This window comes from Triticum aestivum, chromosome 6D (assembly GCF_018294505.1).
Source record: "Triticum aestivum cultivar Chinese Spring chromosome 6D, IWGSC CS RefSeq v2.1, whole genome shotgun sequence".
Classification (NCBI taxonomy): Eukaryota; Viridiplantae; Streptophyta; class Magnoliopsida; order Poales; family Poaceae; genus Triticum; species Triticum aestivum.
The window spans coordinates 147,944,671-147,964,509 of NC_057811.1; positions in this window are offsets into that span (position 1 = coordinate 147,944,671).

The window sequence follows — 19,839 nt, forward strand, 5'->3', positions numbered from 1 at the left end:
TGGTGGTACTGTCATGCTGCCGATGGCGTCGATGGTGTGCATGATCCATCAGGTAACGTAAGCGTAAGCCATGCCACCGCCCACAGAAGCCGCAGTACATGAAAGGGTCGTGCGACCACTGCATCCCACCAAGAAAAGGATCATAGCATCCCGAGGGAAATGCAGCGTTGTACCCATATTCATTTCATGATCTGCATGTCTAGCGCGCGCCTCTGCCATGCCCGTCTCCTGCCCCTTTCCTGGCTCGTGCCGCAGGAGCCGGCGTCGACTATTCCATTGTTGTGCTCCTCCAAGGCCGTGCCCTTCTTGGAAGAGACGTACATGGCTGATGCCGCTCTCCCACACGGCGGCCGGACTTTGAGTTTGAGGCGTGCCCACATTGCTTGAGACGAAGCTCCTCCGGTTTTTTGTTCTGCTCGGAGCGCCGCTGGCCCTGACGGCGAGGATGTTGGAGATGGTGGTGCGCAGCGTCGGGTTGGGATCAGTCCATCCGCGCTTGCCTTCGCCCCACACGCACAATTGGGGTTGGCGACGATGTGAGCCCTGATGGACTGGATTCACCATTAATTGCCAATAGTTGTGACCAATATTTGAAGCCACTATTGTGGAGGATGCAGCTCGAGATCAACAATTCTAGCAATGACAGTACAATGTAGAAAACAATTGATTTCATGTCAAATCTAACTCTTAGAAGGTCCCTAAAAAGGTCTGGACGACCAATACTCCTGTGATTCAATTCCATCAAGCATCCCTTAAAGCATTTGTAAGCTTGACTTTCCCAGATTGAGTCAACACATGGAAAAATCACGTTGCTTACCTGAGAATCAGTGAAACTGTTTCGGATGATGGCTCTAGCAAATGCAACAGATAATGGTTGCACGAATCAGACATGGATGGCACAAGCGCCCTACTGCCATTAATGGAGCCGCGGAGCCGCAAAACATATATGATCCGGTCGAGAGGCCAGAGATGTAGAAGCAGACCCTCCACCATGCTCTACGTACGTGATTAACCAAAGGATGTTCAGAAAGCCACGGTCCAGAACAAAATTTGATAACAATGATAATAAAACATGTAAAGTTGAAAAGGATTTTGCAAGTGTCCAGGGCCAACCTGCTCCAGATTGAGTCACGCCCGGAGTCAACCTGCTCTAGCTTTCCATCCAATTCGTATTCCACCTTTTCTTGAGAGGGAAATTCGTTTCCGTCTGTTGGAGTTGTGTCGAATATAGTGTACACGGTAGGTTACAGTTGGACTTGTAGTTGTATTGTGTTTAGATAGGATATGGAGTCGTGTCCTAGTAGGACACTTGTATCCTAAGCCTCTCATATATAGCGGGGATAGACACACGATGTAACCTATGCCAACATAATAGCACAGGCGGGCAAGGGGGAGCCGGCGGCGTGTGCCGGCGCCCAGATGGCCGGTGTGCGGTATTGTGACGGTGTCACGGGGAGGAGCGCCCGTAGTCATGCCTCGGGATGTAGCCATATCGGTGAACCTCGTTAACAAATCTCGGTGTCGTGCGCGTGTGATTGCTTGGTCCTCGGATGATCGACGGTATGCCTCGGATTTATTCTAACAAGTGGTATTAGAGCCGAGGTGCCCGGAATAAATCTCGGTGGACTCACGGGTGGTCGGTCATGATTGGTGGGCTGGAAATGCTGGTGTTAGCGGGCCCATGGGTGACCGATATGTGAGGGGGAGATTGTTGGGTTTAGTCCCACATCGGTTGTGGGGGGAGACATAACACAACTTATAAGGACGGGGGTGTCCCCTCCTAACAGACTAGTCTTTTGGGGGGAGAGGGCCCAAGGCCTCTTATAAATCTGTGTTGCTCTCCGGTTAGGCCTGGTTGACGCATATGGGTCGGAAACGCTGGTGATAGCGGACCCGGAATTGCTAGGTTGTTTGGTCGATTCGGTGGATCAGATGAGTTCTTGGTGAGATCGGTTTAATCGATTCAGGCATGGACTCGGAGAGATGCAATCGACGGCGGCGGCGTGTTGCGCGCGGACTGGCAGACAGCAGGTCGGTCGATCGGGGATGCTGGCTGCGAAAGCGCGGGGCGCGACCTGGGCTGCGGCCCAGGTGGAGGAAGCCGCACGGCTGCAGCAGGCGGGCAAGTCACGGGCTTAACGACAGCTTGTGAACTCAGGCGTACGTGTGCGTATGCAAAGGCGATCAGGACCAGGGTCGTGTACAAAGGCATCTTACGGGATTTGTTTTGGACCAAAAGGAGACCGAGTATCCAAACGACACTGAGATAGGCAGGCAAATCAACTGGCGAATAGAAAAATCGCAAGGGATAATCCGTGGGAAAGCACAAGGTCATGGCAAAGCTAGCATTGGAAGTTTTGTGCAAGGGAGCCCATCGACCACGTGAAGGCCAAAGATTTTAATTCTCTTGGAATTGCTAGTAGTACGCGGAAGTTCTGTTCGTGTACTTGGGGCGTCACGTGGAAAGCTCGCATAATTTTTTCACAGGGCCAGCCTTATGAAGAACTAGGGCACCAACGGGTACCAAGTTTGAGGTGGAGAAGTTTTGAGGAAACTGAAAACCTTGGGTTATGGCGGACAAGGATGAATTTTTTTTTGTTGGCACGATAGAGATGCTTGAAGGAGTTGCAGTAAGTCATGTCAGCTAAGATGGAATTATCAGGTGATGGATGGAAATTCGCGGAAGACGATTTAGGAGCCTGGAGCGTGTCATGCAGCCGGAATAGTTCGGCTGGGTCGGACTAGACAGTCTAACGGATCGACGCGAGTCGGTTGGTACAGAAGATGGTGGTGGGATCGGCGACGACGACATAGGAGCGTGATGCTGATGGTGACCGACTTCTGGGGCGTGGAAACATGTGGCGCAGGCCCCGAGGGCTTGTGTGGCTTCGACAAGACTATGGCGCGGGGTTGATTCAAGACGGTGCACACATGAGAGCTTGAAGTCGACGGGGCGTGAGGGTGGACTAATCATCTACCATAGAGTCATGTTGAAGGTGGAGCTGGATTGAGGGGCTAAGATGTAAGGATCCAGGGAGTCGAATCCTATTCAGCAATGGAGAAAAAAGCGAGTGACACGTAGTTCGGATTGGAGCCCACTGGTCTGATGGAAGCGTGAAACTCGTTATCGGTCGGTGATGATCGGTGGTACTCTGCATTGGGAGTTGAGTGGTGTGGGTTCGCGGCCCTTGAGACTCGACCGGGACAGCAGAGGCTCGACGCAGTAATAGCGGCGAGGCGTGCGGTATGCACGGGACATGGAGACGGGCCAGGGCTCTGGTGGTCATACATGTGGTGAGACAACTGCGAATTTGACTCGGGATGACTACAAGCAACGGTGAAATTCCTTCAAGTTTCAGACAGGCGGTCAAGGAAGGAGCGGTGATGTTGAGTTCAGGTAACTCTTATGTGTGACACCCAATATGTGAGTTGTTCACTTTCACGTAGGTCAGTGATCAATGTGTGATGGCGTTGGACTGATGCTCTGGAAGTTGGGAGCGCAAACTAGAGTAATAAGGAACTTAATTTTGCTCGAGTGTTGACTATGATCAAGAAAAGGAGGGACTACAAGTTGCAGGTGGAGTCACATGGAGTCTTTGGAGTAGCAGCGGTACTCATGGGATAAGCTCAAGTCTAATGTACATGGAAGTTTGACGCATTGACGAATTCCAGGTGGTGGAGAATATTCGCCAAGGTGGAGTTTGTTGGAGTTGTGTCGAATATAGTGTACACGGTAGGTTACAGTTGGACTTGTAGTTGTATTGTGTTTAGATAGGATATGGAGTCGTGTCCTGGTAGGACACTTGTATCCTAAGCCTCTCATATATAGCGGGGGTAGACACACGATGTAACCTATGCCAACATAATAGCACAGGCGGGCAAGGGGGAGCCCGGCGGCGTGTGCCGGCGCCCGGATGGCCGGTGTGCGGTATTGTGACGGTGTCACGGGGAGGAGCGCCCGTAGTCATGCCCCGGGGATGTAGCCATATCGGTGAACCTCGTTAACAAATCTCGGTGTCGTGCGCGTGTGATTGCTTGGTCCTCGGATGATCGACGGTATGCCTCGGATTTATTCTAACACCGTCATCTCAAGAATTTTTCCTAGACACTAAAAGCTAAAAACAGTTGGATTCAAGGGCAAGCCGAGTGGATCCATTAATTCCCCCCAAAACTAAAAATTGCAAACATAAAAAACTCATACAGCTTTACATGTTTTTACATTTTTTTTCTCAATATGGCAATCATAATGCATAAAGAGAGAGGCCAAAAATTTGACCAAATGCATATGTAACTGCTACTTTTGGCCCAACAAATGTATATTTAATTGCTATTGTGATCTTGACTTTTCCAGATTGAATCAATACAATCTTTTTCGGTGCATCAACCATCTTTCAACTGACAATTGATTCATTAATTGTTCTGAAAATACATGGCATTAGTTCAAACTGAGGGGATTCAAAGATTGGAGAGAAATTAGACCGGGGGAGGGTAAGCGGAAAAACTTCCTTTAGATTTGGAGTGCCTTTGCTGCCGTCCTCATGCCTCAACTGCGACCTTCTAAGCGCCCCCACACCCGCGTACTTCCATCGCCAGCGTCGTCGAGGCCTTGCTCGTAGGATCGCCCGTGCAGCTGTCTCCTATGATTTGTGTGGATGAAGGAGTGGCTGGTGGCGAAGCCGGCGGGGTTGGGGGAACCATTGTTGAGGTGGAAGCAATGGGGAGGAATCCCGGCGGTGGCAGGCAGGGGGAGTGGTCAACGGCCGCATCGTCGATTGTTACCGGCGGTGGGAGGCCGCGGGTGTGGGGGCACTTGGGGTAAGAGTAGGCGCGCCGACGGGGTAGGAGGCGGCGGCGCCGGGCTTGGCGTGGCAGGACGCCGCGGCGCGGGGAGGGGAAGGCGTGCCAGGAGGAGGCGGCGCAGGGAGGGGCGAGGCGTGGACTTCTCCCAGTGCTAGGTTGAACTTCCGCCAACATTGCCCAAATGGGGCTTGCGATATACCGTTGGAAATCTATGGACACCAGTATCATGACCCAGGTTGAATTTTGGGCAAAATCTAAGCGGTTTAAGAGCAGTTTTGAAAACCGTTTTTCTTCATACACAAAACGTGAATCGTATTTTCGATCGTATTTCTAAACCGTTTATCGGAATGAGGCAAATAATATGGCCTTGGAAAGCTGTTGTAAAACCGCTCCTTCCACATGTTGAAAGTTTTCTCTAATTCCTTATGGTTAAAGAGTAATTTGGAAAATCGTAAAATTTCATAAACCGAACAACCGAGTTGGTATTTTTGATACCATTTCTAGACGGCTAATCCAATCGAGGCAAATGATATGGCATTGGAAAGCTTATGAAAATGCGCTACTTTTTCATGTTGAAAGTGTTTTCTAATTTTAAACGGTTTAAGAGTAATTTAGAAAACGGTACAAGTACCACCGAGTTCGTATTTTCGAGCTAATTTTTAACCTTACGTCCGAATGCAGCAAATGATATGGCGTTGGAAAGCTTAAGGAAATGTGAAACTTTTTGGTATATATTGTTTCTTCCAATTATTTACAGTTTTAAGTCAATTTTAAAAATTGCTAAAAATGTATTTTTCGCCTTAATTTCTACAAACTTTATCGGAATGGGGCAAATAATATACCGCTGAAAAGCTACGGAAAATGCAAAACTTTTTCATATTGATGGTTTTCTCTAATTCCTAGCTGTTTTCAAGTAATTTCGAAAACGGCGGGATCATTCGTTCGGGCTTTATCGCGAAACAGATTTTTTTAAAATGCACCGCGTGAAGAACTTGAACTTCTCGGCATATCTACTTGAACTTCACTCTGTTTTTCACGTGCTTTTTTTTCTTCTAGATCTTCATCCACTGCTCGTAGCTTTCCATCCACTTACCGGAATTGAGTAAGTGATATACCGATGGAAAGCTGCTGTAAACATGCAACTTTCTCGTGTTGATCATTTTTTCATACTCGCGACAATTTTAAAACTTTTCATCTGAAATTCATTCAGCGTAGTAGTTGAACTTCCTGTTGTTTTCACGTTGAACTTCTGTGACATATTTTTGTTTGTAATTTTCTCATCTATTCATCAGTGTTACACAAATGATATTCCTTTTGTACAAACCTCTCTCATAATAATTTTTTTAACTTTCTCCGACCGAGGACTTGAACTTACACAAATAATGTTCTTGCTGTTTTGAAGTAAATTAAAATGGCGAGATCATGATTTCTGCGTTCATTGCGAACGGAAATGCACTGCGTGAAGTAGTTGAACTTCTCGGACATGTCTGTTTGAACTTCACTCTGTTGGAACGAAAATGCCCAAAATGGCATTGTTTTTTGTTTTTGTTTTTGAGCTTATAAATCCTAGGGTTTAATATACTTTGAACTTCTCAGTTATTTTAATTTGAACTTCACATATTTTATTTTTTGAGTAAAGAATTGTGTTCGGTTTTAAAATAAACATCGAATTTGTCTTTTTTCTATTTTTGAACTTCATGATTTAATCTTTAGTATCGGGGAAAATCCTAGCTTTCTAAAAAATGGGGAAAATCTTTTTAAATTTTTTTAGTTGTTCCCTTATTTTAGTTCAAACTTATTAGTTGATTCTTTAGTAACGAGAATGAGAGGTTTTTACAAACTTTGAACTTCTCTGTTATTTTAATTTGAACTTCTTAGTTTTTTCTTTAGTAACGGGGAAAATCGAGTTTTTTGAACTTCATCAAAATTGAGCATGTAAATCCTAGATTTTTATAATCTTTGAACTTCTTTGTTTCTTAATTTGAACTTCTTAGTTTTATTCCTATAAAAGAAAAAAATGATTTTTAAGTAAACATCATACAACCTTTGTTAAATTGAACTTCATACATTAATTTTGCACAAAAACAAGAAGAATTTGAGTTTGTTGTATACATCAAACTATTCCCTTTGTTAAATATGAAATTATTGATTTTAATTTTAAAATCAAATTGCTCCATTTTTTTAAAATGCAATAGAAAAACTAAGAAATGGAAAAAAATCTAAATTATTTATAGAGATCAAACCGCTCCATTTTTCAATTTTTTAAACCTCTTTGTGTATTTTTTGAAATAGGAAAAACTGGAGTTTTTTTAATAAATGATGAACTTCTTCATTATTTCGACCTGAACTTATTGTTTTATTCGTTAGTAACACGAAAATTCGAGCTTTTGTAATAAATAGTGAACTGCTCCTTTTTTAAATCAAACTTCTTAGGTTATTATTTAGTAACGAGGAAAATCTAGGTGTTTCATATACATTGAACAATTCTATTTTTCAAAATTGAACTTCTTGGTTTTTTCAATTTGGACTTCTTGGTTTATTCTTTAGTATCGTTTAAAAATCTAAGTTTTTAGTAAATGTTGAACCGCTTCGTTATTTTAATTTGAACTTCGAGGTTTTTCCCAAAAACAAAGAAAATCACTTTTTTCGTAGTCTTTTCGTTGAACAACTTCGTTATTTAAACTCGAATTTCTAGGTTCTTCCTTATTTAAATTTGTACTCCGTTATGTCTAATTTTTTTTATTTAACCATTTGGTTTTGTATAAATGGGGAAATCCTTTTTTGATAAACATCAAGTTGTTCTATTTTATTTTTAAATTTGAAATTCTTTGTTTCATTTTTTTAGAAATAGGGAAATACTTTTTTCCAATTTAAACTTCATGTTTTTTACAATTTGGACTTCTCAAAAGTTTTTGAAAGGGCATCAAGTCAAGTTTTTCATAAGCCAAATATAGAAACAATCGAACAAGAAAAAGACATAAGTTCCATTTTTTTACTTACAAGGCATAAACACTGTGTCTTGAATTTTGGACTAGGCTTCATTGCACTGAGCAGCTGGTTTTCACTTACAACTGAACGCCGAACTTTGTTGGTTTTAGTCTCCGACCTTCCAAACTCGGTAGATACAAAAGGATGTGAGAACTTTCTTCTCCAGTATCATACAAATTTCTCAAGTAATGTATCCACATAAGTAGAAAAATCTAAAATTTTGATTTATACAAAGTAGATAGAAACACATATATTTGCATGGGTGTAGTGTACTGGTCGACCAATTCATCACCACACATTCATACAAAACCTGGATGTCGTGTGTGCGGCAGCAGAGAGAGGAGCTACGAAAGTTCGATTAGAGACGCAAGGGCAAGCCGCACGCGATGGATGGAGATCAGGCCCGTAACTCCCCAACCTCACTTATTGTTTTTATGGGGAAAATGCTAGGTTTTGATACACATCATATTGTTCTCTTTTTTAGAAAAAAATTGAACTTCATGGTTTTATTTTTTCTGAAATGGGAAAATCGGTTTTTTATTCTTGCTTTTATTTTTTAGAAAAGAGAAAATTCTAATAAATTATGGATATTGAACTGCTATGTTATTTTATTTGACCTTCTTAGATTTTTTTTAGAAATGAGAAAAAGTTTCTTATAAGTCGGGCCTTGATTTTTTTTCATTTTTGCTAGTTTGTTTTTGAATGAGCTCCTTTGTGTTGCACTGCTCGGGGACGGTGAAATATGAACTTTCCAAAATCAAGAATATGTATTTCAGCGGACCCTTTTTAAAATGTACTCCATCCGTTCGGAATTACTTGTCATAGAAATGGATGTATCTAGACGTATTTTAGTTCTAGATACATCCATTTTCGAGACAAGTAATTCCGAACGGAGGAAGTAATTTGTTATTGCTTGTATACTTTTGTTTTATTGCACATACATAACATTTTTTGTGAATTTACATGAATCTTTTTTTCCTGCTTGTGAAAAGAAAAAGAATGTTTAACACCAAGACATGAAGACTGAAGAAAATATTATATAAGCTTTTAGAACATACAAACACAAACACAAACGGGAGTATATATGAGAGCACACTCGACACACATAATAGAGCACGCACACATGGGAGCACACGACACACACGAAGTACCCACACAGAGACATATGAGACACCAGACTTAGGACAGACGCAGGAGTACATAACACTCTTTCTTTTGAATTTTGAACTTTTGTTTACAGAAACTTCTTAATATCCTTTTACAAGCTCGAGGCCATCAGGTTCTAGCAGCAGCCCAAATTTCAGTTATCTGAACTCTGAAGAATAATACTACACCTCTATAGGAACTTCTCGACGCATGTATTTGTGACCTCGTCAGCTTTGACAGGCAGCTGCGCGAGCATGCTCCTGGCGGCGGCGCTCCTCATGTTTTGGGGATTTGAGCTAGCTCGCATGGTGCACCTAACAGCAACACACAGGAGCACGCGGCACTGCAGTCCACACATGTTGAGCAACACTGCATACTTAACTGAAGATGTCTGCACACGCACGACATGTCGACACGCATACTTAACTGAAGTTGGCCTGCTGAAAATCGACACAGTGGACTGCAGCATGCTAATTACCGCTGAAAATGGTCAGCCATACTAATTACTGCACAAAATGGTGAAGAATAGTTGACCATGTGCAGCCATACTATTTTTCTTGAGCATATGAATGAACATGTAGACATTTAACTATAGAAAACCATCTCTATCTACTGTAAATTACATCCATCCAAAAACAAAATTGACTAATTACTCCCAAAAGCACAAGAAATAAATAAAAACTGAGAGGATAAATAAACAGAGTAGTTCAAGACGGGTTCGGCTCGTCTGCAGTATGGTTATTACTGCATAGGTGCTGTAGCTCCTAAATCTGTCGTTCATTCCAATCAAGTGGTTCTCCTTCCTCCTGTTAATTATCTAATTATTAACAGGAAAAAACACCACGCCGGCGTTAGACGCTGCAACGGCAGTTCTCCGCCTCCAAGCGCCGGCCAGCACGATCATCCACGTAGCCGCGTAGGTGAAGTCGACACAACGGTGACATCGTCGGAGTCTAGGAGCTCCCCCGCCCTGTAGTTGTAGAGGACCTGTAGCTGTAGGACTGCAGCACAAGATCCTCAGGGAAACCATGAGCATCGCCCGTCCCTGAAGCCCAACTATTGGCTATTGGTGGCTGGAGCATGAAGGGCAAGCATCAAGGTCCGGTGACGCCTCCTTCAGTAGTGGCAAGAAGACTTGCTCTGCAGCTTCTATGCAATTATACGACGCCCGAGCAAGCTTCCGGTGCCAGTGCCGTGCTTTCACTTGCGCGGCTGGGCCGGCAACCGGAACCAAGCCGGCTGGTGTATGGAGCTTGAGGAGCCAAGGGCGGCATGCTGCAGTTCAAACACACCTGCGGAGGAAGGTAAAAGCGGTGGCCGTCGCTGGTAGCGGTGGGTCGAGGCGTGCGCGAGCATCACACATGTTGGGCAGAATCAAATCGAACTTCAAGATGGAGAGGAGGTGTTCAGCGATTGATTTGGAAACCAATAAAAATGCATCAATTGCTAGTTAATTTGGCAGGCTTTAATTCGTGGACCGTCCCATGCATGTATGTCACGTGATAAAAAGGCAGGGTATTAATATGTAGGTCGACATTTATTACTTTCTTATATAACATGTATTTTGCCCTTGTATAACAGATCAAATTAGGAATGAGTACGTATGACGCAAGATTTCATTGGATATATACGCACCCTAAGAATGCACATAATTTTGGTAGTAGGTATTGCATACCCGTATTAGATAGTTAGAAAATAAAATAAAACATAAATAGTTCTAAAAATAAATTATTGGGTATATACGTACCCGCATGTGTACATAATTACATGAGTAGGTATTAGATACCCGTATTTGTACATAATATCGTTAGTAGGTATTTTTGTATGGTATCGTTAGTAGGTATTAAATACCCATATATTTACATAAATTATTGGGTATATACATACCCGATATGTACATAATTTTGTTAATAGGTATTAAATACTCATATTAAATAGTACTCATATTAAATAGTTCAAAAAAAGAACGTAATAGCTCAGAGAATAATTTACTGGGTATTTTAACAGCACCCATTTTTATATTAACAGCACCCATTTTTATGTTAACAGCATCCATTTTTATATTTTAGTTCTCCGATATCATGCAAAGTTATCCTCTTCATACCAAAAACGTAGTTTTATTTCTCGTTCCTAGATGGAAGCAAACGTTCGATGTACATAGAGTCGTATTAGTGGCAGATAGGACTTGAGAGAATATTGATCTTACCTTTAGCTCCTTGTGGGTTCGACACTCCATACGTATCACTTCCACCTTTGGAAATTGCTATGATGATTCCTTGCACTTGGGGATTATCAAGCTCTTTTCTGGCGCCGTTGCCAGGGAGCAATAGCGTGGGGTTAATATTCTCGTGTGTGCTTGTTTGCTTTCTTCACTAAGTAGATTTTGTTTTACCTTTTGTTTTTGTTTTCTTTAGTTGTGGGTGAAACAAACAAAAAAAATTAAAATAATGCAAAATACAAAAAATTTACTTGCCTCTTATGCCTAAAAACTTTTTCAAAAAGAGAAGTGATTGGAAGGTTATGCATTGGAGAAGTGAGGGTCGATCTTGAACACTTGTGTTCATGCTCATGGAAACAATGTAGAATTTTAATGGAAGTTTCTCAAAAATAATTATCCCCTTGTATATATCCATTGTATTATAAAAATAATGTGCCAACTTTTGGTTTTAGGATGATTAGATTTCTTGTTTGGTGTGTGCAGCAGAAAAAACAGAAACTTTTGCTGTAGTAATTGAATTTACATTTTTTTACTGGAGCGTGATAAAATCTTGAAATTTTTATACAGTACTACTATACAAATTGTTTAGGTTGTCCTAATTTTTTATAATTTTTGGAGTTACAGAAGTATACGGTGTTTCCAAATTGCTACAGACTTTCCTGTTTTTGACAGATTCTGTTTTCTATGTGTTATTCGCTTATTTTGATGAATCTATGGGTTATGGGGGGGTATGAACCATGGTAAAGTTGGAATACAGTAGATATAATGCTAATATGAAATTGGAATGAGTTTAGAACAGTACCTAAAGGTAGTGTTTTGCTTTATTGTACTAACGGATCTCACAAGGTTTTTTGCTAAGTTTTGTGTGGATGAAGTGTTCAAAGATCGAGGTGTTATCGATATGAGAAGAATAAGGAGAGGTAAGAGTTCAAGCTTGGGGATGCCCAAGGCACCCCAAGTAAATATTTCAAGGATACTCAAGCATCTAAGCTTGGGGATGCCCGGTTGGCATGCCATCTTTCTTCTTCAACAATTAGCGGTATACCTCGATTTTTGTTTTGTTCACATGACATGTGTCTTTTGTGTTTACTTTACTTTTCTTTTCCTTTATACACCATGCTATTATGAGATAATCCTTCATTGATTTATAGAATGCTTCATGTGCTTCACTTAAATCTTTTGCGTATGGCTTTATAGAATGCTCTCTGTGCTTCACTTAAATCTTTTGAGTATGGCTTTATAGAATGCTTCGTGTGCTTCACTTATATAATTTGAGCTTGGATATTGGTCAATCCATATTAATTGTAGAATGCTATATGAACTTCACTTATATTTATCATCGAAATTGGGCTTGGGAGATTATCATTAAAATTTCATGCCTAGCTAAAAAGGCATTAAAGAAAAGTGCTTATTGGGAGACAACCCAATATTTACCCATACTGTTTTTGTGTGTTCACATGATTAAGCTACTGTAGTTATCATGTCTATAGTCTTTGTTTAAATAAAGTGCCAAGTAAAGCCTTTGGGATAGTGTGGATGATAGTTGACTTGATTCTATGCAAAAACAGAAACTTTTTCTCACAGTCCAGGAATTTTGAAAATTAACTAGAACACAATAAAATTCTGAATCTTTTACACAAGATTGACATACAAATTTCCCACGTTGTACTAATTTTTTAGAATTTTTGGTTTTACAGAAGTATGGTTGTTGTTCATATCATTACAGACTGTTCTGTTTTTGACAGATTCTATTTTCAATGCATAGTTTGCTTGTTTTCTAGTTTCTATGGCTTATATTGCTCAATATAAATTGTAGAAACGATATGGTACAGTAGGCATTGTGTGAGAACAATTATGGATCTTATCTTGACAATACCAAAGTGAATGATTTGTCTTTCTCATACTAACCCATCTCACGAAGTTCCATTAAGTTTTGTGTGATTGAAGTTTTCAAGTTTTGGGTGAGATATCGATATGAGGAGAATAAGGAGTGACAAGACACTAAGCTTAGGGATGCCCAAGGCATCCCAAGGTAATATTTAAGGAAGACCCAAGCAACTAAGCTTGGGGATGCCCCGGAAGGCATCCCCTCTTTCGTCTTCAAAACTATCGGTATACCTTACTCGGAGCTATATTTTTATTCGTCACATGATATGTGTTTTTCTTGGAGCGTATTTTCATCTTACTTGTTGTTTGAATAAAATCATTGGATCTGAAATCTTGAATGAGAGAGAGTCCTCACATGGCTATTTAACTATTTGACCACTCATTGATCTTCACTTATATCCTTCTGGAGTAGTTTTATCATTTACTCTCGTGCTTCACTTATATCCTATGAGTAAATGGTTGAATGAATTGAATATCATAAATCTAAAATTATATATGCTTCATATGCTTATTGATGCGGAGCATCCCTCGTCCATCCGCAATGACACTCCATCACCACCACAAGCACCGAGAGGACCGATGACAAGAGCACGTGCACACAACATCGAGAACGAGGTCACTTCTTTCCTCTCCGAGTTTCGTTCGGTTTCACATGAGAATGAGATTCTACCTCAAAGAGATACGCTATGCATTCTTAGGTACATGGGAGATGATCGTGAGAAGGAGAAGGTGAAGAATAGAGCATCCACGGAGCAAGAGAAGGAAGGAGAGGACAAGAAGAACGAAGGAAAGGAGTCTCTGGACACCCCGGGTGCCCGGGCGGGAGGACCCCGGGTGCCCGGACGAGCAACCAAGGGAAGGGCCAAACTCCCTGGACACCTCGGGTGCCCGGCCTCCTTGGCACCGGGTGCCCGGCCTCAACTTGGGCTGTGCCCCTGCCCGCCCTGGGTGCCCGGCCCTGAGGCCCCGTGTGCCCGGTCCCCCACCCGGCCGCCGCCTGGGCTGCACCCCGGGTGCCCGGCCCCGCCTCGCTCCAGCCTCGCCCGGGTGCCCGGGCCTTGGACCCCCGGGTTCCCGGCCGAGGCCGCCCGCTCCTACCCCGGGTGCCCGGGCCTAGGACCCCGGGTGCCCGGTCCTCCTCCCTCCGGAGCCCCTGACCGGTCCGGGTCTACCCCGGGTGCCCGGACTCCTCCTCCGTGGCTACAACATTTTGGTCCTTTGTACCCCTCTTTCTCCAAGTTTCGTCCCTAGACTTTATATACTCTTTACCTAGCTCGTTTGGAAGGATAGCAAAGTATTTAGAACACAAAGAGAGAGCTTTGCTCATCTTCCTCCTCTAGGAGATCTAGACCTCCTCTTGGAGAAGTGATACGTCTCCAACGTATCTATAATTTATGAAGTATTCATGCTATTATATTATCTGTTTTGGATGTTTATGGGCTTTACTAAGCACTTTTATATTATTTTTGGGACTAACCTATTAACCGGAGGCCCAGACCAAATTGCTGTTTTCTTGCCTATTTCAGTGTTTCGAAGAAAAGGAATATCAAACAGAGTCCAAACGGAATGAAACCTTTGGGAGAGTTATTTTTGGAACGGAAGCAATCCAAGAGACTTGGAGTAGACGTCAGGGAAGCTTCGAGGAAGCCACGAGGCAGGGAGGCGCGCCCTACCCCCCTAGGCGCACCCCCACCCTCGTGGGTCCCTCGTGGCTCCCCTGACCGACTTCTTTCGCCTATATATGTCCATATACCCCAAAACATCGGGGAGCAGAATAGATCGGGAATTCCGCCGCCGCAAGCCTCTGTAGCCACCGAAAACCAATCTAGACCCGTTCCGGCACCCTACTGGAGGGGTAAATCCTTCACCGGTGGCCATCTTCATCATCCCGGCGCTCTCCATGACGAGGAGGGAGTAGTTCACCCTCGGGGCTGAGGGTATGTACCAGTAGCTATGTGTTTGATCTCTCTCTCTCTCTCTCTCTCTCTCGTGTTCTTGATTTGGCACGATCTTGATGTATCGCGAGCTTTGCTATTATAGTTGGATCTTATGATGTTTCTCCCCCTCTACTCTCTTGTAATGGATTGAGTTTTCCCTTTGATGTTATCTTATCGGATTGAGTCTTTAAGGATTTGAGAACACTTTATGTATGTCTTGCGTGGGATAACCGTGGTGACAATGGGGTATTCTATTGATTCACTTGATGTATGTTTTGGTGATCAACTTGCGGGTTCCGTGACCTTGGGAATCTATGCATAGGGGTTGGCACACGTTTTCGTCTTGACTCTCCGGTAGAAACTTTGGGGCACTCTTTGAAGTTCTTTGTGTTGGTTGAATAGATGAATCTGAGATTATGTGATGCATATCGTATAATCATACCCACGGATACTTGAGGTGACATTGGAGTATCTAGGTGACATTAGGGTTTTGGTTGATATGTGTCTTAAGGTGTTATTCTAGTACGAACTCTAGGATAGATCGAACGGAAAGAATAGCTTCGTGTTATTTTACTACGGACTCTTGAATAGATCGATCAGAAAGGATAACTTTGAGGTGGTTTCGTACCCTACTGTAATATCTTCGTTTGTTCTCTGCTGTTAGTGACTTCGGAGTGACTCTTTGTTGCATGTTGAGGGATAGTTATATGATCCAATTATGTTATTATTGTTGAGAGAACTTGCGCTAGTGAAAGTATGAACCCTAGGTCTTGTTTTAACGTATTGCAATACCGTCTACGCTCACTTTTATCATTAGTTACCTTGCTGTTTTTATAATTTCAGATTACAAAAACCTATATCTACCATCCATATTGCACTTGTATCACCATCTCTTCGCCGAACTAGTGCACCTATACAATTTACCATTGTATTGGGTGTGTTGGGGACACAAGAGACTCTTTGTTATTTGGTTGCAGGGTTGTTTGAGAGAGACCATCTTCATCCTACGCCTCCCACGGATTGATAAACCTTAGGTCATCCACTTGAGGGAAATTTGCTACTGTCCTACAAACCTCTGCACTTGGAGGCCCAACAACGTCTACAAGAAGAAGGTTGCGTAGTAGACATCAAGCAGTTTCTGGCGCTGTTGCCGGGGAGGTGAGTGCTTGAAGGTATATCTTTAAATCTTGCAATCGAATCTTTTAGTTTCTTGTTTTATCACTAGTTTGGTCTATAAAAGAAAACTACAAAAAAATGGAATTAAGATTGCCTCATATGCTTCATCTTTTTAATATCTTTCGTGAAAATGATGGGAAGGAAAATTGTGCTGAAGTACTAGAAGAAGAATTACATAGAATGCTTGGCATAAAATATGTGAATGATGAGCTTGATTGCAATGTTGTTAGTATGAATTCTTTGAATACCCATGATGCTAATGATATGCAAAGCCACAAGCTTGGGGATGCTATGTTTAATGAAGATGATATTTTTAGTCCCCCAAGTTTTGATATGCAAATTTATTATGATGATAGCATGCCTCCTACTTATGATGATTATATTGATGAAAGTGGGTTTGGAAGAGTGTCAACTTTAGGAAGTAATGATCCCACTATTTTGGAGGATGTTGAATATTATTGTGATAATTATGAAAGTGGATTTGGAGAGGTCATGACTTTATTTAGTGATGAATCCACTATTTCGGAAGAGGTTCCAATTGATTATGAGAACAAAGTTGCTATCTATGATGATTATTGTGATGACTTGTATGCTATTAAGAATAATGATAACCATGAAACTTGTCATCATGATTTTAGTTTTCAATTGGATTATGCCTCACATGATAATTATTTTGTTGAGTTTGCTCCCACTATTATTCATGAGAAGAAATTCGCTTATGTGGAGAGTAATGAAATTTATATGCTTGGGGATCATGAAAAGAATGCTTTTATGTGATGGTTATATTGTTGAATTCATTCATGATTCTACTGAAAATTATTATGCGGGAGGAACATATGCTTGTAGGAATTGCAATAATATCAAGTTTCCTCTCTATGTGTTGAAAATCTTGAAGCTGTGCTTGTTTTGCCTTCCTATGCTAGTTGATTATTGTTCCCATAAGTTGTTTGCTCACAAAATCCCTATGCATAGGAAGTGGGTTAGACTTAAATGTGCTAGTCATATTCTTCATGATGCTCTCTTTATGTTTCAATTCTTATCTTTTATGTGGGCATCATTGAAATCATCATGCCTAGCTAGGAGCGTTAAACGTTAGCGCTTGTTGGGAGGCAACCCAATTTTATTTTAGTTCTCTGATTTTTGGGTCTGTTTAGGAATAAATAATCTATCTAGCCTCTGGTTAGATGTGTTTTTATGTTTAGTTAGTGTTTGTGCCAAGTAGAACCTTTGGGAAGACTTGGGTGAAGTCTTTATGATCTTGCTGTAAAAAACAGAAACTTTAGCGCTCACGAGATTAGCTAAAACTTTTTACTGGAGAGTGATATTTAGTTGATTAGTTTTGAATATGATTACTAGACAAATTCCTCAGGTCCACAAATTTATTTCAGAATTTTTGGAGTTACATAAGTATTCGAATGATACAGATTACTACAGACTGTTCTGTTTTTGACAGATTCTGTTTTCTATGTGTTGTTTGCTTATTTTGATGAATCTATGAGTAGTATCGGAGGGTATGAACCATAGATAAGTTGGAATACAGTAGATATTACACCAATATGAATTTATAATGAGTTCACAACAGTACCTAAGTGGTGATTTATTTTCTTATACTAACGGAGCTTATGAGTTTTCTGTTAAGTTTTGTGTTGTGAAGTTTTCAAGTTTTGGGTAAAGATTAGATGGAATATGGAATAAGGAGTGGCAAGAGCCTAAGCTTTGGGATTCCCAAAGCACCCCAAGGAAATATTCAAGGACAACCAAGAGCCTAAGCTTGGGGATGCCCCGGAAGGCATCCCCTCTTTCGTCTTCGTCTATCGGTAACTTTACTTGGGGCTATATTTATATTCACCACATGATATGTGTTTTGCTTGGAGCGTCAATTTATTTTGTTAGTATTTGCTTGCTGTTATTTATAGTAATGTTTTGCATCTCTATTTTCAATAAAAATGTCAAGGATAGACTTTACCATGCTTATTTTGCAAGTATACATGTTGCTGTTTCAAAACAGAAAGTTTACCGCTGTTGCAAAAATTCCCTAGAAAAGTCAGAATATGATAAAATGTTGAAACCTTTTGCATAATAAGCTCTGATAAATAACTACAGTGGGAATTTTTTTTCATAATTTTTGGAGCTAGGGAAGTATGGATCTTGCTGCATTCTTTACAGACTGTCCAGTTTAGGCAGATTGCTGTTATGTTTGCATTGTTTGCATATGTTTGCTTGTTTAATGATTCTATTTGAGGATAGGAGTATTAAATATGTAGAGACATTTAGTATGAAATGTTGAATAATAATTTTAGTGATATGTTACAGTAGAAAATGATAAGGTTTCTGCATTGGTTTATACTAACTTATCTCACGAGTTCTTGTTGAGTTTGGTGTGGGTGAAGCTTTCGAGATTTAGGAAACCGTGATATGAGAGGAATTAAGGAGACACAAAAGCTCAAGCTTGGGGATGCCGAAGGCATCCCAAGATAATATTTCAAGAAGTCTCAAGCGTCTAAGCTTGGGGATGCCCCGGTTGGCATCCCACCTTTCTTCTTCAACAACTATCGGTTAGTTTCGGTTGATCCTAAGTTTTTGCTTCTTCACGTGATGTTTGCTATCCTTGAAATGCCGTTTTATTTTGTTTCGATTGCTGTTTGAATAAAGTACTTAAGATCTGAAATACTTAAATGAGAGAGAGTCCTCACATAGCTACATAATTATTTAACTACTCATTAATCTTCACTTATATCTTTTTGGAGTAGTTTGTCATTTACTCGTGTGCTTCACTTATATCCTATGAGTAAATAGTTGAATGAGCGAATATCATAAATATGAAATTATATATGTTTCATATGTTTATCCCATGGGGAGTAATGACTTCACATATAAGAAGTAGAGGTGGTAAATTTATTGAAGGTTAGCAAACATTGTATTGGTCACTTGAAAAATTCATGAAAGACTATTGAAGGAAGAGAGATTTCACATATAAATATACTATCTTGGACATCTTCTATGATTGTGAGCCCCATTAATTATTTTCAAACCTGAGCAAATTAGTTGAAGTTGGACAAGGAAGACAACATAATGAGTTATGCTTGGGTATATTTTTATAGAAGTTATATTGTTATGGATCTTCTAACATGTGGTGCTTGCTATTTAGAATCCTTTGCTAGCCAAAATATCTGTACTAAGCGGGAATACTGCTTGTGCATCCAAAATCCTTGAACCAAGTTCCTTCCATGAGTGTCCACCATATCTACCTATACGCGGTATTTACCTGCCGTTCCAAGTAAATTTGCATGTGCCAAACTCTAAACCTTCAAATAATAATCTGTTTTGTATGCCCGAACCACTCATGTAGTGATTAGGGGCTGTCAGTATCTTCCATGCTAGGTGGGTTATTCTCACGATGAGTGGACTCCGCTCATCATTCACGAGAAAATGGCTGGTAACTAGGATGCCCAGTCCTATGATCAAAAGATCAAAAACAAATTAGCAAATAATTTAAACAAACTCCCCCAGGATTGTTGATAGTTGGACGGCACCCGTTGTTACGGACAAGCCGTGGAGTGTGATGCTTGGTGGAGGGGGAGTAAAATCTTTACCTTTCTGCTTGGGAACCGCCTATAATGTATCTAGTGTGGAAGATATTGGGAACTCTTGGTTGTTATGTTGACAATGAAAGCATACCTCTCAAAA